The following is a 27094-nucleotide window of genomic DNA, read 5'->3' as shown; positions in this document are numbered from 1 at the left end:
TTTTAAGCGGTACAAACACTTTGGGAAACTGCTTGGTTGTGTCTTTAATTAGAATGACATGTACATAAATAAGCGTAACTGCTTTATTTGTAATTGTTAAAATTTAGAAGCATCCCAAATATCCACTAACTGAGAAAGAAATCAGCAGTAGTACATTCATGTTAGGAAATATTACTCAGCAATAAACACTTACATTTTGTTGAGAATTTTTGCATCTAAGTTAATGAATGCTTTGATATATAGTATTCTTTTTTCTTGTTTTGGTACTGTCTTGTCTGGTTTGGATACTAGGGTAATTCAGCCTTATAAAATGATTTGGACAGTGTCCTACTCTCTTCCATCTTTCAGAAGACATTCAGTGAATTCTGAGTTAATTATTCTTTAAGTATTTGGCAGATTTCTCCAGTAAGACTGTCTGGACTTGGAGATTTCTTTTGTGTGAACTTTTTGCTTTCAAATTTGATTTATTTAATGGTTTTAGGAATATTCAGGTGATATATTTTATCTTGGTTGAATTTGGTTGCTTGGCAGTTTGTGATTTTTGAGGAATTGATCCATTTCTTATAAGTTTTCAAAATTATGAGATGGCATAACCTGCACATAAAGAGATGTTCTACATCCTTAGTCCTTATGGAAATACAAGTTAAAACAACAACAAAATATCGCTTTACACCAATCAAAATGACCAAAACAGAAAATACCTGTAATACTAAATGATGGTGAGGATGCAGAAAAAATGATTATTTGGCACAGCCACAAAAAAATAAAAGTTAGTTTTACAAAGAGGGAAAAGGTACATTTCAGAAAGAAACAACTTCATGTGGAAGGATCTGAAATGCTACAGAGCATAACATATTTGAGACATAGAGAAAAGGCTGCTAAGACTGACATAGAGAAAACAAGTTGTCTGAGATGATGCTAGAATGACAAGTAAAGCCCAAATCGTCCAAAACCATGCACTCTTTGGGGACTTAAAAAAATACAGGGATGTGATAGAAATATTTCAATCAGAAAAGTTATAATCATAGATTTGGATATTATTATAAACTAGAGGCCTGGTGCATTGGGCCTAAACTGGCAGTCAGACATTCCTCTCACAATCCTGGACCTCTGGCTCCTAACCGTTCACCTGCCTGCCTGCCTGATCGCCCCTAACTGCCCGCCCCCCCCCCCCCCCCCCGGGCCTGATCACCCCTAACTGCCTCTGCCTGCCAGCCTGATCACTCCAACTGCTCCACCCCCACCAGCCTGGTCACCCCTAACTGCCCCCCAGGTAGCCTGGTCCCCCCTTAATGGTGCCCCCTTCCAGCCTGGTTGCCCCCAAATGCCCTCCTGCCAGCCTGGTCACCCTTAACTGCCCCCCCCCCCCCCCCCCCGCTGGCCTGGTCGCCCATGCAGCTTGTTCAGTTGTCAGTTCGGTTGTTTCGGTCATGACAGCCCCTGGCTTTTTATATATATGGATTAGTGTTTATATGTTACATATTATTGTATATGTTATATATATTGCATATATCATGTATAGTATCATATAGTTATTGAGTGTATTGGTTATATATTATTCAACATGTATATTTTGGCAATTATGTTAAAAAATAAGTGATCAAGAGAGGATACAAAGGTAACACTAAGAGCATGTTGAAATAAAGTGAAAAAATGATGGTAGCTAAGCCTAGAATGATGGTAGTTTTGGAAAGAAAATCACTTTAAGAGATAATGAATATATTATTTTAATAAAATTTCATAATTGCATTAGTAGAAATAGAAGGAAAGCTGGGAGTTAAGGAGGATTGCTGGGAGTTAAAGAGATTGGTGGAAGAGGAGAAAGAACACATTTGATGAGCAGGCTATGGGGTTTGGCTGGACAATGGGTTCCGTTTTTAGGAAAAGATGCCAAGTTGGTCATTGGACATATAGATATGGACTTTAGACAGTTTTCTAGGGAAAACCCTCAAGGAAATGCAAGTTCAATGACTGATGAGGAAAAGGCTATGCTATCACTATTAAGCCATCTTAATTGATGAACACTCCAGAGGTTTTCATTTTTGGTTGTTAAAATTGATACATAAATTACCTTTTTCATACACTATTTTGGAGTGTGTGCAGAAATATCTGTTGGCTAAATTCCTAGAAGTAGGGTTGCTGAACAGATGCATAAATGCTTTTGTGATTTTGTTAGATATTGCAAAATTGACCACCATTTTGAGCTGCTGCCGGCAATGTGTGAGAGACTGCTTCCCTGTAGACTCACTAACGCAGTACTTCGTCAAATTTTTGGATCTTTACCAATATCCTAAGCTAAACATGGCATCTCAGTAGTTGCATTTTTCACTGACCTTATCATGAGTTAGATGAAACATCTTTAGGTATGTTTAAGTGCCATTTATAAGTCTTTTTGTGTGAAATGTTTGTTCATGGTCTTTGCCCATGTTTCTGCTGGATTGTTGTCAGGCCTAAAAATATGAAGGGGCTTTGGAAGTGGGTAATGGTTAGAGGATGGAAGAGTTTCAAAGTGCATGTCAGGAAAAGCCTAGATTGCCTTAAAAAGAGATTATTGGTAAGGAGTATGGGCTACCAATGAAGTTGGTAGAAAAAGGCAAATTTGAGCCCTAGCTGGTTTGGCTCAGTGAATAGTGTAGTCCTGTGGACTAAAGGGTTCCAGTTTTTTATTGTGGTCAAGGGCACATGTCTGGGTTGTGGGCTCAGTCCCCGGGGGTGGGGGTGGGGGGGCAGCGGCAAGTGTGCTGGAGCTGGAGGCAGCTGATCAATGATTCTTCCTCTCTGAAATGAATAAAAATATATATTTTTTGAAAAAGGTGAATTTGATGACATCTCAGATGAAAGTGAGAAACATGTTACTGGAAACCAGAGGGAAGGTGATCCTTGGCATAAAGTGGCAAAGGACTTGGCTGATTTGTGTTCTAGCATCTTGTGGATGGTACAACGTTATGAGTGATGAACTTAGAAAGTTAGCAAAATATTTCTAGGCTAAGTGTTAAAGATTGGTTTCACCTTGCTTCTTGTAGTAAAATGTGAGAGGCATAAGATAAATGGAAAACACCGCTAAGCAAAAAGGAACCCAGACATGAAAATTTCAAAAATTTTGAGCCTATTCCTATTACAAGAAAATGGGGAAGCTTTTGTTTGGAGAGATCACCAAGAGTGCGGCTGGAAAATGATTTCATAAAGAGGTCATATGGATCACGCAGCCATCTCAGCAGAAGCTAGGTCTAACAATGGGGTGACATGTGCAAAAACACTGCCAGCTTGGACTAAAGGGACAGAGACAAGTAAACATAAAGGAAGGCTGTTGTATTTCTTGTGTTATGGACTAAATTATATTTCCCCCAAATTCATATATTGAAATCCTGACCCCCAGTACCTTGAAATGTGGCTATTTGGAGATAAAGCCTTTAAGGAAGTTACTAAGGTTGTGAGGTCATAGGACTGGGCCCTAATCCACTAAGATTGATGCTCTTTAAAAAATATCTATATCTATATATCTATATCTATATCTATATCTATATCTATATCTATATCTATATCATCTATCTATATCATCTATCTATCTAGATATAGATTATATATATAAATAATTAATTTCAGAGAGAAAGGGAGGGGGAGAGAGAGATAGAAACATCAATGATGAGAGAAAGTCATTGATCAGCTGCCTCCTGCATGCCCCACACTGGGGATTGAGCTGGTAACCTGGGCATGTGCCCTGACTGGGAATTGGTTGTGCCCTGACTGGTCCATAGGTTGACACTCAACCACTGAGCCACACTGGCTGCGCCACTGATGTTCTTTATAAGAAGAGGGAGAGAGGACTGGGATGCCTGTGAATAGAGAAAGGGCCATGTGAGGACATGATGCACGCAACCATACACACGCCAAGGAGACAGGCCTCGGGAGAAAACAAACTTGCTAGCCCCTTGACCTTGGCCTTCCAGGCTCCAGAACTCTGAGGGAATTCTGTTGTTTAGCCAACTAGACTGCGGTATTTTGCTATGGCAGCTCTAGAAACTAATATCGCTAAATATTCTATCCTATGCCCAATGCAGCTCAGGGCAGAGGACACACATCAAAATTTGCTCTTTTCCGGGGACAATGCTATCTTTTTAATGCCAATGAATTAGCTTACCTGTGTTCAAGTACACAGTGTATAGTATGTCCTCACTTCATTTAGTCAATAATGTATAGGAAACTGTGAGTTTAAGTGAAACAACGTATAAACATGTAACCCAATTTTACCACAGGCTAAGTGCTATAAATGAGTGCAGTTCCATGGTATATTTCTGGTCAGAAAAACATCACCAAACTTCTAAATAAAGACCCAAAGCACTTCTAATCTTAAACAATAAAATAGATGTGAGCTCTACTTACACTTAAGAAAGATTTATAGAACAAGAATGATAATTCTTTTCCAAACAGCTTATTTAAGTTTATGGTCTTGGGTGACGAGAGCCTCTCCAGACAGCTCCGGGCACAGGGTGGGGCCCCACACTGGACAAGACACCCGTCTGTCCCGGGGCACACTCACACCCACACTCACTCAGACTGGGACAATGTAGACATGTCAGTCACCTAATGTGCACACTTTGGGGATGTGGGAGGAAACCAGAGCCCTCGAAGAAAACCCAAGCCGATATGGGGAGAACATGCAAAACCCACACAGCCTGTAGCCCCAGGCAACCATCCTTTTTTCTTTCCTCATCAACATTATGTGATGGTGCAGGAAACAATGCTCTATTTTAGGACCTGCTGTATAATACTGTGAACAAAGGAGCAACGTAATTTCTGAGAAAGCAAAATAACCAGCAAGCTGACCTACTATGATCAAGAAATTTGGCATATAGCTCAGCTGGAAATCTTAGATGCTACTTCTTACTGGCAATTGCTTGGGAACTAACAGTACAACTTTCCTTCACAGTAAAAGCTGGGAATTAATTTGGGATACACAGTAACCGATTGCACAAAAGCATACTCTCCCTGCACCCCTGTTCTGGGTTATGAGGTCCGTTGCCCATTATAATTGTAATTGTATTGCTCTCACTCCTTTGGAACACACAGTGTATTGCTATGTTTTTTTTTATGGAAGAAATAATAAAGCCTGTAAAGTATGAAGAACGCAAAGCTGTCGCCAGATATCGATCCACTGTCAGTTCCCTACTGGTGACAGTAAATTAAATTTCAGCTCCCCTCATTCTAAGTCTGGGAAAGAGAATTATAAATAACATCAACCCCTCTTCTAGGCATCAACATAAATCCAATGATAACTTAAGCAGTTTTTAATACCACACCATGCACATTTTTACAGATTTTCAAATACAGATTTTAACTACCATTCTCCTTTTGGTGTCTTGCCAACCACATCATCAAACCTTTGGGACGAGAACTACTAGAGCAGTTAACATGTTCATACCTTTCTCCTCTTCAATTAAGTTTTGTAAGTAGTGGCCTCTCTAAGCCCTGAGAGCATCACACAGTGTGTTGAACATATTTAACTCTTCCATGTCAGATACCGCATTCAAAAGATTAACAAAAATAATAATCAAATGTGTATGTACATGTGTGTGAGTGCATGACGAGGGTAGAGGAGAGAAGTGGGGAAGAAAAAACATCTAACATTCTTCTATTCTGCGTAGCATGTTTCCACCCACCCCACGGTAGTGTATGTGTACTTTTTTAATCAGCATAAAGTAGACTATAACGATGGTTGAATTCTCATCCTTCTCTAAAAGGATGTGCAGATTTCAATTTATGGGTTAACAGGAGACTTCTAAAGTCTGATGACCAGGTGGAGGGGCCAGGAACAATTTTCTTCATGTTCAACTCTTTCTCTGATTGTGGCTTCTGAGTACTCTGTGCTGGCTCACACTTCTCAAACTTAGTTTTCTCTGTTGGATTTCTGAAGGTGTTTGTGTGTGTGTGAAGGTGTTTTTTTGTTTTTTAATTTTTTGTTATTATTGATTTTTAGCGAGAGAGGTGTGAAGAGGGAGAGAGAGAACATTGATCCGCTGCCTCCTGCATGCCCCTATTGGGGATTATTCCTAAAACACAGGCATGTGTCCTGACCTGGAATTGAACTAGTGACCTCTTGGTTCATGGCTTGAAGCTCAATCACCAAGCCACATTGGCTGGGCCAAAGATGTGTTTTTGACATTTTCCCTCATATATATATATACTAGAGGCCTGGTGCACAAAATTCGTGCATGGGGGCGGGGGGGTTGTCCCTCAGCCCAGCCTGCACCCTCTCCAATCTGGGACCCCTCGAGGGATGTCCGACTGCCCGTTTAGGCCCGATCCCAAATGGGCAGTCGGACATCCCTCTCACAATCCAGGATTGCTGGCTCCCAACTGCTCGCCTGCTTGCCTTCCTGATTGCCCCTAACTGCTTCTGCCTGCTGACCTGATCACCCCCTAACCACTCCCCTGCCAGCCTGATTGATGCCTAACTGCTCCCCTGCCAGCCTGTTTGCCCCTAACTGCCCTCCCCTGCAGGCCTGGTCACCCCTAACTGCCCTCCCCTGAAGGCCTGGTACCCCCAACTGCTCTCTCCTGCAGGCCTGGGTCCCCCCCAACTGCCCTTCCCTGCAGACCCAGTCACCCCCAACTCCCCTCCTCTGCCAGCCGGGTCACCCCTAACTGCCCACCACAGCAGGCTTGATCGCCCCCAACTGCCCTCCCTTGTAGGCCTGGTCCCTCCCAACTGCCTTCCCCTGCTGGCGTGATCACCCACAACTGCCCTCCCTTGCAGGCCTGTTCCCTCCCAACTGCCCTCCCCTGCTGGCCATCTTGTGGTGGCCATCTTGTGTCCACATGGGGGCAGCCATCTTGTGTGTTGGAGTGATGGTCAATCTGCATATTACTCTTTTATTAGATAGGATAGAGGCCTGGTGCATGGGTGGGGGCCAGCTGGTTTGCCCTGAAGGGTGTCCCGGATCAGGGTGGGGGTTCCCTTGGGGTGTGGGGCGGCCTGGGTGAGGGGCCTGTGGTGATTTGCAGGCCGGCCACGCCCCCCGGTGACCCAAGCAGAGGCCCTGAGATCTGGGATTTATTTATCTTCTACAATTGAAACTTTGTAGCCTGGAGTGGAGTCAAGCCTTCTGCTCGCTCCGTGGTGGCAGCCATTTCTGTTGGGATTTATGTATCTTCTATAATTGAAACTTTGTAGCCTTAAGCAGAGGCCAAAGCAGGCCAGGGCTGCAGAAGCTTGGCTTCCTCCATCGCCACGGGCAACCCCAGCCTCCTGCTCTTTCCAGCTCCATGGCTGCCGCCATTTCTGTTTGGATTTCTGTATCTTCTATAATTGAAACTTCGTAGCATTGAGTGGAGGCCTGGGCCGGCAAGGGCAGGCGGAAAGGTTGGCTTCCTCCATTGCCAGGAAATCCTAAGCCTCCCTCCTGCTCTCTGTGGCTGCAGCCATCTTGGTTGGGTTTACTTGTATATTCCCTCCTGATTGGCTGGTGGGCGTGGCTTGTGGGTATAGCTTAGGTACAGTCAATTTGCATATTACTCTTTTATTAGATAGGATATATATGGTATGTGTGTGTGTATATATATATATATGTATATATAGTCTAAATAGATATTTATTTATGATTTGAAATGCCATCTATATGTAAGCATCTCCCAAATCTGTATGTATACTCATTCTAAATTTCTCTTCCAATTTCTATTTTAGACACCTAGATATGCGACATACCTGCCTATGGGATAACTCAACTTGAATGTCGCTTAGGAAAAACACATTAAAGTGTCTGATTGTAAAATTGTATTTCCTTTTATCTGCATTTATGGTGTCCATTGAAGCAAATATCATGACCATTCAATCCATTGTTCATGATAGAGACTTATATACGTATTGATGTTTCTTTCTCATTCTCCATGCACACTCAATAAATCACAGTCTCTAAAGGGATTCCTAATCTTCTCACTTTCTTGTTTCCACTGTTATCCAATATCATCTTTCCAAATTATCATCACTGTACCTTTCTTACTGATCTTTCTGATTCTATTCTTAGCCCCCTCTGCTCTATTCAAACCACAGCAACCAAATTCATCTTCTAAAGTGAAAGTCTGTTAAGATGATGTCCCTAAAACAATGCCTACATAGGACAACGTAGTCAGTTTTTAATCCACTCATCTGCAGATGGGCACTTAGGCTGTTTCCAAATCTTAGCTATGGTAAATTGTGCTGCTATGAACATAGGGGTGCATATATCCTTTCTAATTGGTGTTTCTAGTTTCTTGGGATATATTCCTAGAAGTGGGATTACTGGGTCAAATGGGAGTTCCATTTTTAGTTTTTTGAGGAAACTTCATACTGTTCTCCACAGTGGCTGCACCAGTCTGCATTCCCACCAGTAATGCACGAGGGTTCCTTTTACTCCACATCCTCGCCAGCACTTGTCATTTGTTGATTTGTTGATGATAGCCATTCTGACAGGTGTGAGATGGTACCTCATTATTGTTTTGATTTGCATCTCTTGGATGTTTAGTGACTTTGAGCATGTTTTCATTTGTCTCTTGGGCCTTCCTTATGTCCTCTTTTGAAAAGTATCTATTTAGGTCCATTGCCCATTTTTTTATTAGGTTGTTAATCTTCCTTTTGTTAAGTTGTATGAGTTCCCTGTAAATGTTGGAGATTAAACCCTTATTGGTGGTAATATTGGCAAATATGTTCTCTCATGCAGTGGGCTTTCTTGTTGTTTTGTTGATGGTTTCTTTTCCTGTACAGAAGCTTTTTATTTTGATGTAGTCCCATTTGTTTAGTTTCTCTTTAGTTTCCATCATTAAAAATGTCCATACTACCCAAAGCAATCTATAGTTTCAATGCACTCCCCATTAAAATACCAATGACATATTTCACAGATCTAGAACAAATTCTTCAAAAATTCATCTATAATAATAATAATAATAATAATAAACTGAATAGCTGCAGCAATCCTGAGAAAGAAGAACAAAGTAGGAGAGATCTCAATACCAGATATCAAGCTGTATTACAAAGCCACTGTTCTCAAAACAGCCTGGTACTGGAACAAGAACAGACATATAGACCAATGGAATAGAATAGAGAGCCCAGATATCAACCCAAACCACTATGCTCAATTAATATTTGACAAAGGAGGCAAGAACACACAATGGAGTCAAGACAGTCTCTTCAATAAATGGTGTTGGGAAAATTTGGACAGATACATGCAAAAAAAAAATAAATAAAACAAGACCACCAACTTACACCATACACAAAAAATAAACTCAAATGGATAAAGGACTTTAACATAAGACGGGAAACCATAAAAATCTTAGAGGAATCCACAGGCAGCAAAATCTCAGACATATGCCAAAGCAATATCTTCACCGATACAGCTCCTAGGGTAAAGAGACCTTTTTTAATGCACTAGTTTATATGTTCTCATAATTCCTGTCCTTTTAAGTACTTATAATAAATTTAAGTATATGGTTGTTTGTACAATATGAAAATAAATTATATGTTTACTTGAAAAATATATAGACTGTGAGCTAGGTCCCTGAGGACAAGGCCCAAGACTCTTACTTCACATGAGTAAGAGTACAATTATTTTGTTATTATCTACAATGAGACAAAGTTTGGGTTTCATCAGACCTGGCTTCAATTTGGGCTCTTCTATTCAATAGTATATAGCATTTGAAAAGTTAGTACATTTCTGTCTTTTAATATCCTCATCTGTAAGTGGGGTAGCATTTATCTCTAAAATTTGTTGAGATAAATAACTTCAAGGGCTCCACATATTCATCATGATGCTTGGCATGAAGTAGGTGCTCACGAATGACAGTGCTTTTTTCCCTCATGCTGACCAGGTAATATGTCAAAGTCCATGGTATCAGAGCTACTGAGACCTTTAATGACCCACATAAAAAGGGAGTGCTCTTCTTCTGTATGAATAGTTCATAAAACTTATCAATTCTTATTAGCTTCATTAATTATCTATTTTACTTCTCTCAAATTATCTTTATCAAATTATAGTATTTTGGCTTATAAGTTATTTGCTGACAGCATTTCAAATCTTGATACGTGTCTCCATATATGACTTCTGGGAATAAATTGTTTCAAATTGATGTGCTATGTCTGGATGGCACTGCAGTGTGTCTTATTAGATAGGCTGACTGTAGATCACTCTGTGGAGGTTTTGCTCCAAACAATTCGGTAATCATCTAGGAGGCTGGTTCAACCCTCAGGCTAGTAGACATGCTCTGTGCATTCTGTCTAGCTTAGTCTTGATTTTGGACAATTTAATTTTATGATCATACTTTGACTACCCACCATGGGTACAGCATCGCACCAATCATCCTTTTCTGATATTGGAATTGCAGGAAAGGTAAGGGCTTGGTATATCTGATTGTTTGTTAAGTGCCTTAAGTGAAAGTCAGAATAATGTAGATAGTGACCTTGACCACAGTTTAGACAAGCTCCTCTGAACCCTATTTTCAAATAGTCCACATCCTTGGGCCTGTATTCAAGCCCTCATTGCTGGGTTATAGCAAGAAGGCTGCTGTCTTAGTGCATTTGGGCTGCTATACAAAGTACCATAAACTGGGTGGCTTTTAAACAACAGATATTTATTTCTTACAGTTTTGGAGGCTGGAAAGTATAAGATCAAGGCACTGATAGATTTGGTGTCTGGTGAGAGCCCCTTTCCTGGTTCTCAGATGGCCATTTTTGTGCTGTGTCCTTATATGTTGGAAGACAGAATTAGGGAGGGAAAATAATAGACAATTCTATAGAGACACCTCTTATAGTCAGATCCTCAAATTTCTCACTATAAGATCACACTTTGCTTTGCCCTAGCAAATTTGGCTCAGTGGATGGAGCATCAGCCCACAGACTGAAGGTCCTGGGTTCGATTCGGCCAAGGACACATACCTCAGTTGTAGGCTGGATCCTCGGCCCCAGGTTGGGGCGCATGAAGGAGGCAACCAATAGATGTGTCTCTCTGACATCAGTTTCTCTCTCTCAGTCTCTCCTCCTCTCTAACACTGTCTAAAAAAAAAAATCAATGGAAAAATATCCTCAGGTGAGGATTAACAAAAAACAAAAACAAAACGTGCTTTGCTTTAAAGCAAGACCTAATATTAACTCAGCAACTTTCTTTTGTAAGAATTATTTTTTTCCACTTATATGTGGAACCTAATGAGCAAAATAAACTGATGAATGAAATAAAACCAGAGGCATGGACACATGGGACAAACTAACAAATCTCAGAAGGAAGGGGGGTGGGAGGGGAAGAGATTAACCAAAGAATTTATATGCATATATGCATAGCCCATGCACACAGACCATAGGGAGGTGAAAGCTTGGAGCCAGGTGGGATCCGAGTGGAGGGAGGCAATGGGGAAGAAAAGGGTCGGGGGGGAGACACGTTTGTAATACTCTCAACAATAAAGATTTTAAAATATATATGTTAAAAAGAAAATGTTTACATGTGTATTTTTGGGTAAAAGAAAAATAATTATTTTTTAACTCTCGATTATTTTTTCTTTATAACATTATTATTATGTAAGAATAGTCACAATCTCAAATTGTTTTATAGATATTTTGTTCCACACATTTAAAAAATTATTTATTTATTGGTTTGAGAGGGAGAGAAAGAGAGAGAAAGAAACATCAATTTGTTGTTTCAGTTATTTATGCATACATTGATTGATTCTTCTAATGTCCCCTGAACTGGACTGAACACACAACCTTTGTATCAACCAAAGGACTTGTATGCATGCATATAAGCCTAACCAATGGACACAGACAACAGGGGTGTGAGGACATGAGTGGAGGGGTGGGGGGTAATGGGGGGATAAGGACACATATGTAATACCTTAATCAATAAAGAAATTAAAAAAAAAGACTGTAACCAATTGAACTACCTGGCCAGGGCACAATTTTTTCATTTGGGAATAAATTTTGAATCTTGTAAGACTTAAGGTTTGTGCCCTCCTGTTGAGTGAGTTGGGTTATAAAATCTAATACATTGACCCAGGATATTTTATGTCTGTTATAGCATTATTAAATGCATAATACTAATAATGTGCCTGGACTATCAGAACTGTTTTAATAATTGCAGAATTTTAAACCAGTGTTAGTAACACTGATATAAGTAAGTGAGTTTTGGAATTATGAACAAATATTAACTCCCATATGTTATTTCTTAGTTATATAAATAAAAATCTCAGTAAATTAAAAAGTGGTATCTATGAATTGAGCTTCTAGTAGGTACAAGAAACTTTAATGCTTAGCTCTGAAACATTTGCATTGGCAGGACAGTATTCTGGGAATTTGAGTTTGAATGTATTTAAAGGATAATTTGATTTTTGAGTCTTTCCACAAATCTGAGGATTATCCTAGCAACACAGTTCTATTAGAGTGAAATACAAAGCAACAGATGTTGACATTTAAACAATGTAACATTTTCATTAATTTAGCATTTAATTTATTCCTTTATCAGAAGCAGTTCCCTTTAAGTCTTTTGTCATTTCTAACAAATTAGAACTAACACCCATGGAAAAATGACACCTCAGAGTGCGGTATCAGCATTTTCTGTTTTGAAAATGTGCTCTCTAAGCACATCTTCTTTTATTTCATGAAGTTTGTTTGTTGCACAGAATTAACTTCACAACAAAAATGCCCAGTCTAATGTTTATGTTTGAAGTACCTAAAACTCAAAAGGTAATGATTTTTTTTGTTTTAAAGTTTATTAAAAATTTTTTCCAAGTACCACTGAATTACAATGATTCCTGATTATCAACTATAAACTAAATTGAACCATGATAATAATTAACACTATTTCCACTGGATTAGTGTTATACAATCATTAATGAATTGTGGCAAATAACATCTTTTCTAAAACACTACTGTGCTTTTCTAGAAGTGACACAGATCTTTGTAAGGAAGAACTAAGCCTTCAAATGTGAAGCAGTCTATATTTACACTATAACAGAAAAGAATATTTGGAAACAAGTAGGAATTTGAGGCACACTGTTAGTGAAATTTTTGCTTGTCTAACAGCAAAGCTGTGCAGATTAGAGTAACCTAATTATTTTAGGAACATTGAAAATACATTTAAATATGTCACAAATTGAGGAAACAAAAGATACTTATTTCAGCACACCAAAATTCAATATACTTTCATATGGTTTAAAAAATTAAAATCCACTTGGTTGTATTCAAACTACTCTTTTGTTTAAGAAACTGTGCATTCATAGCTTATTTCTTCACAACACATTTTTTCATGAAAACTTACTTGTTTAAATAAGATTTGTTTTATTTAATAAAACACCAATTTTTAATGTAAAAGTTTTAAATGTCTGTTATAAAAGCAGTCAATCATATTTTAATTGTCAATGAAGATGCAGCCAAATATAGGATTATATTTACTCTTATATAACCTGACATATTTTACCAAATTACACATAAAATTTTATTGCATATAAAATATCAGTACTTTTTATGTTTGTGCAAATGTTGCCTAGTATTTTTAACACTATAAAAAATCTTTATAGGGTTAATACAAGCAAACAACCCAATCAAAATTAGTTAGAAAAAATTTTTAATTTTCTTACTAAAGGTATTGGGATGACATTGGTTAATAGGATCATATAGGTTTCAGGTGTGGGTTTCCATGATACAGGATATGCATATTGCACTGTGGGCCCACCACCCAGTCAAACCATCTTCAATCACTATATATTAGGCCCTCTCCACAACCCCCCCCCCCCCATTATCTCACCCCCTTCCCTCTGGTAACCACCACACTGCTGTCTGTCCATGAATTTCAGTTTTATATTCCACATATGAGTGAAATCATATGATTCTTAGCTTTTTCTGACTGGCTTATTTCACTTAGTATAATATTCTCAAGGTCTATCTATGTTGTCGCAGATGGCATTATTTCATCCTTTCTTATGGCTGAACTAGAGGCCCGGTGCACGAAATTCATGCACATGGGGGCAGGGCATTCCTCCGCCCAGCCTGCGCCCTCTCGCAGTCCAGGAGCCCTCGGGGGATGTCCGACTGACAGCTTAATGCAGTTGGACATCCTTAATGCTGCAGCACAGGAGAGAGAGGCTCATGCCACTGCCGCTGTGCTCGCCAGCCATGAGCCTGGCTTCTGGCGCACTGACCATCAGGGGGCAGCAACCAGTCATTCCATGGTTTGGTCAATTTGCATATTAGCCTTTTATTATATAGGATAGTATTCCATTGTATATATGTACCACATCTTCTTTATCCAATCATCTATCAAAGGACACTTTTTGGTTGTCTCCATGTTTTGGCCACCATGAATAATGCTGCAGTGAACATAGGGGTGTATATATCTTTGCAAATACATATTTTCAAGTTTTTTGGGGTATATACCCAGGAAAGGGATTCCTGGGTCATATGATAACTCTATTCTTAATATTTTGAGGAACTACCCAGACTGTTTTCTATAGTGACTGTACAAGTCTATATTCCCACCAGCAGTGTATGAGGGTTTCTTTTTTTCACAACCTCTTCAACACTTGTTATTGCTTGTCTTGTTGATAATGGCCACTCTAACAGGTGTGAGGTAGTATCTCATTGTAGTTTTAATTTCCCTAATTGCCTGTGAGGTTGAACATCTATTGGCTATTTATATGCCTTCTTTTTTTTAAATATATTTTATTGATATTTTACAGAGAGGAAGGGAGAGGGATAGAGAGCTAGAAACATCGATGAGAGAGAAACATCGATCAGCTGCCTCCTGCACACCTCCCACTGGGGATGTGCCCACAACCAAGGTACATACCCTTGACTGGAATCGAACCCGGGACCCTTCAGTCTGCAGGCCAATGCTCTATCCACTGAGCCAAACCGGTTTCGGCTATATGCCTTCTTGGAAGAAATGTATTTTCAGTTCCTCTGCCAACATTTTGATTGGGTTGTTTGCTTGTTTGGTATTGAGTTTTATGAGTTCTTTATATATTTTGGAAATTAAACCCTTTTTGGAGCTACTGTTTACAAATATCATCTCCCATCTGGTTGGCTGCCACTTTGTTTTGTTGTAAATTTCTTTTGCTAAAAGTTTCAAGTTTTTTAGTTTGATACAATTCCATCATTTATTTTTGCCTTTACTTCCCTTGTCTTTGGGGTTAATTCATAAAATGTTCTCTACGACCAAGGTCCATAAACTTGGCACCTATATTTTCTTCCATGTAACTTATTGTTTTGAGTCTTATAATTTGGGTCTTTGATCCATTTTGAATTAACTTTTGTACATAGGGACAAAATGTAAGCCAGTTTCATTCATTTGTATGTGGCTTTCCAGATTTCCCAGCAACATTTATTGAAGAGACTATCTTTACCCTACTGTGTGTTTCTAGCTCCTTTGTCAAAAATTATCTGTCCATATACATGTGGTTTTATAGCTGGGCCCTCTGTTCTGTTCCATTGATCTGGGTGTCTGTTTTTCTGCCAATATCATGCTGTGTTGATTATCATAGCTCTGTAGTTTAATTTGAAGCCAAGTGGTGTGCTACCTCCAGCTTTGTTCTTTTTTTCTCAGGATTGCTTTGGCTATTCAGGGTCTTTTGTGGTTCCATACACATCTGATGATTTCTTGTTCTATTTCTTTTAAAACTGACATTGGGATTTTGATGAGGATTGCATTAAATCTGTATATTGCTTTGGGTAATATGGCCATTTTAACTATGTTGATTCTTCCAATCCATGAACACAAAAATATCCAGGATATTTTTTCCAATTTGCTGTCTTTTTCAATCTCTTTTAGTAATTCTTTGTAATTTTCAGTATATGGGTCTTTCATGTTCTTTGATAACTTTATTCCTAGGTATTTTATTCTTTTGGTTGAAATTGCAAAAATAGTTTTTTTCATTTATTTTTCTGAAGTTTTTTTTATTAGTATATGGGAAGGCAATGGATTTTTGCACATTGATTTTGTATCCTGAAACTTGGCTGTATTTGTTTATTGTTTCTAATAGTGTTTGGTGGAGTCTTTAGGGTTTTCTATGTAGAAAATAGACACTTTTACTTCTTCCTTCCCAATTTGAATGCCTTTTATTTCTTTCTCTTGTCTTACTGCTCTAGGACCTCCAGAACTATGTGAATAAGAGTGGTGAGAGTAGGCATCCTTGTCTTGTTTCTGATCGTAGAGGAAAAGCTTTTAGTTTTTTACCACTGAGTCTGATAGTGGCTGAGGGTTTGTCATGGATGGCCTTTCTTATGTTGAGGTACTTTTCTTTTACACTTATTTTATTGAGTATTTGAATCATAAATGCTTTTTCTGCATCTACTGATAAGATCATATTATTTTTTTATCATTTTTTTTATTTATGTGGTATATTACTTTGATCGATTTTTTATGCTGGACCATCCTCGAGCCCCTGGAATAAACCCCATTTGACTGTTATGTATTATTTTATTAATTTATTATTGTATTCAATTTGCTAGTATTTTGTTTAGGATTTTTGCATCTGTATTCATCAGAGATATTGGTCTGTAGTTTTGCTGAGTTGAAAAGGCATAGATGAGAGTGTAAGAAAGCTGAAACTATGGAGTTAACCCGATATTGTATCAGAAAAGAAAGAAGCTACTCAGTGAAAGAGAACAAAAAATCTCCACAGGAAAGGATACTAATTTTTGCAAACATAGAATGAAAATTCATGAGGTTGAGTAAAGACCAAATATGGGGCTATCAACTGGATAATTTCTAGAATTCATTCCATGTGGGGAATACTTTTGAGATCTAAGAAATGAGAATGCATATGGTAGAGACTTCATATGGTTTTCCCTTGGTAGGAGGGCTAGGATACCATTAGACTAGATTCTTCTCTTGACCCATTATAACAAATCTTAAAAGGGAAGCTGAAATTGGAAGCTAATTTCCAAGTAACCTAACTGTCTGTGAGAACAAATTTCATCACTCTTTAATGTAGGCAAAACATCAGATTGCTCAAGATTATAATACCCCAAATGTTCCTAGGCAATCAGAGCAAGAAAATGTGACCATAATCAGGAGAAAATGTGACCATAATCAGGAGAAAATTAAAATTAGGCAATAGAGCCCTAGCTGGTTTTGCTCAGTGGATAGAGCACTGACTGGCCTGCAGACTAAAGGGTCCCAGGTTTGATTCTGGCCAAGGGCACATGACCAGGTTGAGGGCTCGATCCCCAGTAGGGGGCGTGCAGGAGGCAGCAGATCAATGATTCTCATCACTGATGTTTCTGTCTCTCCCTCTTCTCTTCCTATCTGAAATCCATAAGTTAAAAAATAATAATAAAACTTAGGCAATAGAAAGAAATTCAGCATTGACCACGATGATGGGATTAGCTGACAAGGAATTAGCTCTCTAAATGTATTCATAGGTATAATTAAAACATGAACATTATGGACAAAAAAAAAGATAAAAAATAAGCAAATGAAATTCTAATAGCTGAAAATATACTACTGACATGCAATTTACTAAGTTGGTTTAATAATGGATTAGTCATCAATAAATGAACTTGACAAAGAAATAGAAATTACCCCAATTGAATCATGTGGAGAGAAAAAAATTTAATGCCAACAATAAATAACAATATCAAGCAATCTTATATATGCATAATTATTGTTTCAAACACAGAGGGAAAAGAGAGGGCTGCAGGAAAATGTTTGAAGGAAGAATGGTGTGTTTTCTTAATTTGATGAAAACTATAAAACCAAAGTTAGAAGAAGCTTAATAGAATCTAAGCAGGATCAACAAAAAGAGAACTACCCCAAGGCACATTATAATTATATTGATGAAAGTCCATTATAAAGAGAAAAATCTTAAAGGTAGCCATAGAAAAGGACACATTATATAATGGGACAATAAGAAGACAATAAGCAAACATTTCTAGATGGAAACAATGCAAGCAAGAAGACAAATGTGTGATAGTATATAATGCTGGTAGGGAAAACAAACACAAATCACAACAAAAACTATGAAGTTAAAATTACATATCCGTCAGAAACATTACTGAAAACTCTTACTCCGGCAGGCCTGCATCATAAAAAGTGTTAGAGGGAAATTTTCTGGCAGGCAGTTTGAGTAGTTTTATGTAAGTTAAAGAATAGATTTATAATTAAAAATTACCCAACAAAGAAATTTCCAGGTTCAGGTAGCTTCAATGGCAAATTCAAAGAAACATACAGAAAAATTAACACTAATACAACTACAATATCATTTATAAAAATAGAAGAAAGGGAACAACTCACAATTCACACATAAGGTCTGGTTTCACTGAATATAAAGTTATACAAATATATTACAAGAGAAGAAAACTGCAGACTGATGCCCTCATGAACATAGATGAAGAGAAATGCTCAATAAAATGTTGGCTAATTGAATCCAACAATGTATTTAAAAGATAATACATTATGAAAAATTTGATTTTATCCCAGAAATGCTGGGCTGACAATATTAAAAAATCAAACAGCACATTAACAAATGACAAAAACCACATGACCATCTTAATAGTTGTAGAAATCACAATTAAGTTCAGTACTCACTCTAGATTAAGGGATTGAATGCTACTTCTTCAACCTGATAAAAGGCATTTAATAATAACCCAGTGTTCTTTCATTTAATGGTGAAAGACTAAACTGTCTTTCCTAAAGTTAGAAACCAGCAATGGTATCTTATTTCTTCATTGCATTTTGATTTTTTTTTAATCCTCACCCAAGAATACTCTTTCCATTGAATCCTAGAGAGAGTAGAAGGGAGGGAGGAGAGGGAGAGAGAGAAAGATAAATTGGTTTCCTCCTGAACATGCCCTGACTGTAGCCAGAGATCTACCCTGCAACAGAGGCACGTGCCTCTGACCGAGAATCGAACCTGAGACCCTTTGGTCTGCAGGCCGGTGCTCTAGCCACTGAATATAAGCAACCAGGGCTGAAGTTTGATTTTTTTAGAGGCCCTCGCTAGAATAACAAGGCAAGGAAGAAAAAGAAAAGGAATACACTTTGGAAAGGAAAATATGTGACTTATTCCCACACGTGACAGACTATGATGATTCAGTGAACACAAATTAAGGTGCTTGACATTTTAAAAAACTTTTATTTATTTTTTCTTTTTCTCTAAAATGGTTGACATTTTTATTCTTCAAAGAAATATAAAGAAAAATAAAAAGACACCACTGAATACTACCAGAACAACGCTGATAAAAAGACTGATAATACTAATTATTCGCAAGATGCAGAGTAACAGAGAAGAATTAAAAATACATGGGTGGGCAAAGTAGGTTTACAGTTGTTTGAATGAAAAAAAGACATGCAGGTTATTATTACTATGATAGCTTTATTAATTCAAAGAATGTCACAATGTAACAATGAATCTACTTTTGCCCACCTCTGCAATACAATGTTTTTGAAAATCTGGACATTTCTTATAAAAACAAGCATACATTTACAATACAACCAAGCAATTGCACTTCTAGAGATCAAAAAAAAAAAAATCAAAATCCATGTACTATTCCTCATCTGATGATTTAGGCCTGCCACTGTGTTCTTACATAGCAGCAACTGTTCAGAGTAGTCAATTTCATCTCTTTTTAGAGATGTATAAGAGGAATTATTGGACAGGTAAATTAAGTTAATTGATAAGTTTACATTTTGATCAGAATTTCAATAAAACTAAAAGTTCCAATAAAACTAAAGAACAAAAAATATAGGTAATTTAGTATTTGACAGAATTTTGATTTATGATAATGCCTGAATATTGATTCCATAAAATAAGTTATGGTTGACAGCAGAAGTAACCAAAAAGGAACTATATTACATTTACAATCCAAAAGTAAATTTAGAAGTTAGACTAGAGTTGAAGTAAAAGTCTGAGACAAAATATAAAAATAAATGTATGCCTTATTTTTAAAAATTTTCTGTGAACTTAAATAAGCATCACAAATGTAATTTCATTCAGTTTTACCTATGCAGAAATACTGACCTAAAGAAGAGAATAGTTTAGTCATGCACTTAAGCAACATGGTAAAAATACAGGTATGCAGCAAGAGAAGTAGAATTATAGTTAGTATAAGTGATGTTTCAACATGGAATTGTGGGTCTAGTTAGAGAAGACACCCCACATGATATGGACTTGAATTCAGTCCTCAAGAATGAGAAGTGTTAATGAATAGATCTTCTTAAGGTGTCTCTGTAAATGCAGGATATCTTGAATACATTTTTTAAAAATACTGAAATAGAATCATATAGAAACCCCCAGTGAGCACTTAATTCTTCCATTTTTGTGGGAGGACATCCTGTATAATAAAAGCCTAATATGCTAAGTGTCCAGTCAACAGGTTGGCCATTCAACCAATCAAAGCGTAATATGATAATGATATGCTAAGGCCACTCAACTGCTTGCTATAATATGCACTGATCACCAGGGGGTAGACACTCTGACTGGTAGGTTAGCTTGCTGCTAGGGTCCGGCCAATTGGGACTGAGTGAGATAGGCTGGACATGCCCTGAAGCCCTCCCGTGGGCTGGCCAAACTCCCATGTCCCTCCTTGGCCCCGATAGTGCACTGGTGGGGTCCCTCGGCCTGGCCTACACCCTCTCTCAATCTGGGACCCCTGGGGATGTCGGAGAGCCGGTTTTGGCCCGATCCTGCAGGCTAGGCTGTGGGACCTCACTGGTGCACAAATTCATGCACTGGGCTTCTAGTTATATATAAAGACCAATAATGTGTTACAAATATATAATTTTTTTGTAAACCTTAATTCAATCCTTGCCATCCTAAGTGCAAACTATTTTATATAATTACTAAACCTGTAACACTGCTTAAAATACTGACTTGTCTTTATTAGATTCTACTTGTAAAAGAATCTAGCCTGATGTCCATCATATAGTTGGAACTTGTTAAAATATATTAAATAAATGAACTGAAACTTAATTAAATCATTAGGAAAGTGTTCAGTAACTTACTTGAAAATCAGAGCTAGGGAATAATTAAAAATGTGATTATAGAAGATCATGACTTTTGTCATATGGATATGCTGATTATGAGACAACACTTGGAAATGAGCCAAACCTTTCCAATACCCTAATTCTCCAGTTGGTTTTGTGTTTAATTGCGCATATGCAAGATAGTCCAGATCTATATTTATCACAAGTAAAATTGAATCCAACTTTTCTCTGATGGATCAGAAAACAGGGATCTTTACTAATCAAAGTTAAATTGACAGGAATAAAATAAGATCTTGGGAGAGTCATATATTTTCCTTGGACAGCAGTATTCTGAGCTGTAAAATGATAGAGATTTTGTTTCTTTCCATCAAGGTTTTGTTGTGGTGGTTATTTAATGAAGAGTTACTAACTATATTTTTCTTAATGCCAATAATTCAGTTACTTTCTGTATGTTACTGAAATATATTCTGTATGTTACTGAAATCTTCCTTTGTAGAGAAGGGCTCCATGAAAGAACTCATCACTTCCTTAAAGAATTTTGTGCCACTCCTTTGTGCCTCTTTTATATTGAATTTTCTTTTCTCTTATCTGAGGAAACACTTGTTCTGGCTAATTGATTACTCTTGAATTTGAAAACAAAACTAAAAAGAATAAAAGCTCCTGCCTTTATTTAAAAGAATAAAAGCTCCTAACCATAACCTGTCATCAATTTCTCTACCCTTTAGAACACAGTATTGTTTACAATTTCCATCTTAAATTGATTCTTTTGTTTATATCAAATATATCCTACAAGTTGCAACTCATTTTATGATTTATGCTTTATGAGTTTATCCCAATTTAATAATCTGATTCTTTTCATAATCCGTTTTACTTTGATTTTTTACAGTACTTATATTTATCTTTCTGTATTCTGTGAAAGACTAAAATCTCTTTCCTAAAGTTAGAAACCAGCAATGGCATCTTATTTCTTCACTGCATTTTGATTTTTTTAGGTGTAGATGAACTTGACACTTAGCTAGGATTTAAGTTACTAGCTTTTCAAAAATTCTAAAGAGTTGTCTGCTATATCTCCTATTTAAGATTAAGATTCTTTTTCTTATAGAAGCTTTATTTCCTCTTTCCTTTTTAAACACTATTTGCAGTTTTTTAAATTTATTTTTCTAACACTTCATTTTATATACATTGCTTATTTGGTATATTGTAAGCTGATGCTTAATTGATTCATCTCACTTAGTAAATGAAGATTATAGAATGAAATCATCATCATCATCATCATCATCATCATCATCATCATCTCTGCTTGCCTTCTGTCCAACTTGATGACACTGAGCTCATCCTTCCCTTCCGTGGTGGAGCACAGGGCAGCCAGTGCTGGTTCTCAGTAGAACTGATGAGAGCTTTTCACTGTTTTCCCAGCAGCTGGGGCTTCTGGAATTCCTCTGTTAATATTGAGATTAGCTGGGTACAAAAGGATTAAAGGGGATTTAAATGGGAGCAACCATTAGTGGCTGAGAGTCTGGCGGGGGGGGGGGGGGGGGGGGGCGCAAACAACTAACAAGAGTATTTTACAGATATTTATTGATATCACACTATAAGCCAAATATTGTGCAAGGCATTAGGGAGATATATGTGGTCAGCAATAGATCTTGTCTCTAATTAATGGAGTTTTCATTCATTTTTTATGTATCTTTTATTACTGAAATAAATTTAGTCTGTGCCTTTTTGTAGAAGAGCATTTATAGAGCCTGAAAAATACAATGTTAAAAAAAACTGTGTCACCAAAGTTGGGAAAATATCTTCATAGGGCACTAAATCCTTAATTTAAATCAAAAGAAGAGGACTAAATTGTACTTTTCTTTCTTTTTTTTTAAAGACTTTATTTTTAGCATTTAAAGTTTTCAAAAAATTGAAAGATAGAGATTTCCCATACACTCCCTGCCCCCACACATTCATAGCATCACCCCATTATCAACATCCCCCACTAGATTGCTAAACTTGTTATAATTGATGAACCTATAGTGAAACATTGTAATCACCCAAAGTCCATGGTTTACCTCAGGGTTCACTCTTGGTGTTGTACATTCTAGGAATTTGGACAAATTTATAATATGTTTATCATTAAAATATCATACCAAGTGTTTTCACTGCCCTAAAACTCCTCTGTGCTCTGCCTATTCATCCCCTTTATCTCCTAACATCCACTGATCTTTTTATTGTCTCCATTAGTTTCACCTTTTCCAGAAGGTCATTAAGTTGAAATCAAAGAGTATATGGCTTTTTGAGACTAGCTTTGTTTACTTAGAAATAAGTATTTAAGGTTTCTCCATGTCTTTTCATAGCTTGATAGCTTATTTCTTTTTAGCACTGAATAATATTCCATTATTGGGATGTACCACTGTTTGTTTATCCATTCACCTACTGAAGGATATTTTGGTTGTTTCCAAGTTTTGGCAATTATGAATAAAGCTGTTATAAAAATCTTTGTGCGGGTTTTTTTCTGTGGACACAAGTTTTAACTCCTTTGGGGCAATACTAAGATGTATGATTACTGGGTCATACGATAAGAATATACTTAGTTTTGTAAGAAACTATCAAACTCTCTTTCAAAGTGGCTGTACAATTTTGCATTACCATTAGCAATGTATGAGAATTCCTGTTCCTCCATATCCTCGCTAGCATTTGATGTTGTCAATGACCTGGATTTTGGCAATTTTAATAGTATGTATGTAGTGGTATCACAGTTTTCTTAATTGGCATTTCCTTGATGACACATGATATGGAATATCTCTTTAAATGATTATTCTCCCTCTGCATATCTTCTTTGGTTACGTGTCATTAGGTATTTGGTCCATCTTTTAATTGGTTGTTTTTCTTATTGTTGAATTTTAAGAGCCAATATTTTGGATAACAGTCACTTATCAGAGGTGTCTTTTGCAAATATTTCCTCCCAGTCTGTGGCTTGTCTTCTCATTTCTTGATATTGTCTCTTGCAGAGCTGAGGTTTTTAATATTAATGAAGTTTAGCTTGTCGATTTAGTAATTCTTGTCTTTGTTCCTTTACAGGTAAGGTATTTTTTCCTCTGGCTTCCCTCAGGAGTTCTTACTTTCTCTTTGATTTTTTGGAGTTTGAAGATGATACGCCTAGATATAGTTTTCTTTGGCATTTATCTTGCTTGAGGTACTCTGAGCTTCCTGGATCTCAGTTTGATGTCTGACATTTATTTGGGAACACTATCGGTCTTTATTAGTTCAAATATTTATTCTGTTCCCTTTTCTCCTTCTGGTATTCCAGTTAGGCCTATACTATACCTTTTGTAGTTGTCACTCAGACCTTGGATATTCTCTGAATTTTTTTCAATCTGTATTCTCTTTGCTCTTTATTTTTTGAGGATTCTATTGATTTTATTTTCTAGCTCAGATATTCTTTTCTCAGCTGTGTCCAGTCTACTGATGAGCCCATTAAAGGCATTCTTAATTTATGTTACAGTTTTTCTTTGTGTGTGTGTGTGTGTGTGTGTGTGTGTGTGTGTGTGTGTGTGTGTGTGTGTTATCGCAAGCATTTCTTCTTTTTGGTTCTTTCTTAGGATTTCCACCTCTCCTCTTACATTGCCCAGCTGCTCTTGCATGTCCTCTATCCATGAGAGCCCCTTAGCATTTTTTAAACAAATTCCCACTCTGATCATTTCAACATCTCTGCTATGTCTGTTTCTGATCTTTCTCTGTCTCTTCAAATTGTGTGTTGGCCTTTTGGTATGCCTTGTAAGGTTTTCTTGATAGCTGGACATCATGTGCTGGACAAAAGGAACTGCTGTAAATAGGTCTTTAGTAATATGGTGGTGAGGTGGGGGAGAAGAAGCATTCTCTAGTCCAGGGGTGGGCAAACTTTTAGACTCGAGGGCCACAATGGGTTCTTAAACTGGACTGGAGGGCTGGAACAAAAGCATGGATGGAGTGTTTGTGTGAACTAATATAAATTCAAAGTAAACATCATTACATAGGTCTTTCGGCTCCGTGGGCGGGATAGAACAGCCTAACCGGCCGGATCCGGCCGAGGGCTGTAGTTTGCCCAGGGCTGCTCTAGTCCTAGGATTAGGTCTGGGTCCTTAGTGAGCCCCTGTCCTGGGCTGTGTCAACTTCACAAGTGTTTCCAGCCCTTATTCTCCACCCTTCAGTGGGACAGGATGCCTAGAAGGGACTGGAGTTGAGTATTTTTCTTCTCCCAGGAGGAAGGCTAGAGCTGACTGGAGTTGATTACTTCTGTTCCCCTGGTCAGCTCTGCTCTGATAATACCCCAGCTGATTCGGTTCTGGTTAGTTTCCCATGAGTCAGGCCTTTTTATGGAGAAGGGAAAGCGCCACAGTATTCCCAAATGGTTTCTCTTCCCCTGATGGAAGCAGGGGCGGATTTTCCCGCGGCAATGGTGTGGAGCTCCTGGAGGTAAGTTTTACATTATCTCCTTCCTCCCCTCTCCACCGATTCCCCTGAGACTTTTAACTGGACCTTGTTTTCTAGGGCCTTCTCCCCTGGTCCTGGCTCCCTCAGCAGCCTCCCACTCCCAGCTCTGGCCTGGTAAACCACTGCTCCCAATGTTGGTCTCCAGTCTCAGGGGCAGCGTTCTGACCTGTGTCCGTCTGTTTTATGGATCCAACAAGATTTGTTTTGTTCTGTCTATTCAGCTTCTTATCTGTTGGTAGGCTGGAATGATGACCTCCAAGCTTTTTATAGGCAGAACTTGAAATGCTTGAGTATATTTTTCTAGGGAGCTAAGTTAATGCAGACTGGCTTTGGGCTTTTTGGAAACTTGATGTGATAATATTGTATAGCGTTTATGGTGGGGAATAAGGAAGGAAGAGAAGACGACTTAGCCTTGGCCCCAGATCAGTTCTATCAGAAACCGCTACTTTAGGTGAGTTTGCAGGAACTGGGTAATTTGAGTCTAAAGTTACTGTTTAATGCCCGAATTCTAGGTATCCTAGAATTAACTGAAAGAGTTCATTGAAAAGTGTCTTCTGATACCAGCCAGCTGGAGGTATCCTTGACATAAATGTAAAAATTAAATAAACTGGATTGTAACTTCATTCTTAGAGGATCTGTTTGCAGAGAACTGCTGCAGTCGTAGGAAGAAAATGTGGGTTTGATAAAAAAAAACAACAAAAAAAAACAACAAAAACTCCAGGAAAGGATTGGAGCCACAGGTTTCTCTTCCAGCGCAATTAAAGACTGATAGATTTCCTTGATTTAGCTGTATTAAAGACAGGGGTTTCCAATTATCTGACTTCAATTATTTTTTTAAAAAGGTTTTTTTTTTAGAAGGATTATGCTGGTGATAGGTTAATGGTTTCACTAAAATAAACTGGGTACACACCAACCTATTGTATAAAGTAGTGTAGAGAGGGTTCATCTGAAAATTCTGATAAAATGACAATATTAATTGCGGAATACTGACATTGAGCTGCCATTTCTGAAAAGAAGTGGATCATATTTTTCTCATTGTTTTGCTCCTCAAGTACATCATCATTACAAGAAAGCATTCATGAACAAAAAGGATAATGCTTCACGTTTATTTGCTGTCCAAATTACCGAAATGCATTTCAGCTGTGAGCGGAACACATATTAAAGGAGCATTTTAAAAACAAAGCTTGAAGGTGGCTTTGTCTCTCTTCCTAAACTTCTCCACCCTTCTAGTTTCCCTATCACATCCAAACCACAGAAGGGAATTATCATTTCTGCCTCATTCGGATTTCTGTATCTATATTAGAGTAAATTTGTTTTTGTTTTTTTTTTGGGGGGGAAGAAGGAGGTGTCCCAATCTGACCTAAAAACACCTAACTGAAAGCTGAAGGTGCTTTTCACTTGGTAGTGGTTAGTGTGAGTCCTCTGGAAGCTCAGCAAGGCACAGGACTTGGGCACAGGTCGTTTATTTGGAATGAGGTTCGGGCAGCAGGGATGCTGGAACAGAAAGACAGGGAAGGAGGAAAAACCCTATGGAGTTTGCAGGGACTCTCTTTTTCCTGTGATCTCAGAGAAATTAACTCCTCACACTTCCTGACTGGGCTTGAGTGAGGGCTGTCTGTTCCTGCACGCAAGATGTTTTGAGTTCCCTGGAACTTGTTATCACACCTGTGGCTCAAGTCAGATAACTGGAGGTGACAAAGACGCCT

This window comes from Plecotus auritus, assembly GCF_963455305.1.
Source record: "Plecotus auritus genome assembly, chromosome: 6".
Lineage (NCBI taxonomy): Eukaryota > Metazoa > Chordata > Mammalia > Chiroptera > Vespertilionidae > Plecotus > Plecotus auritus.
This window is presented reverse-complemented; position numbering follows the sequence as displayed.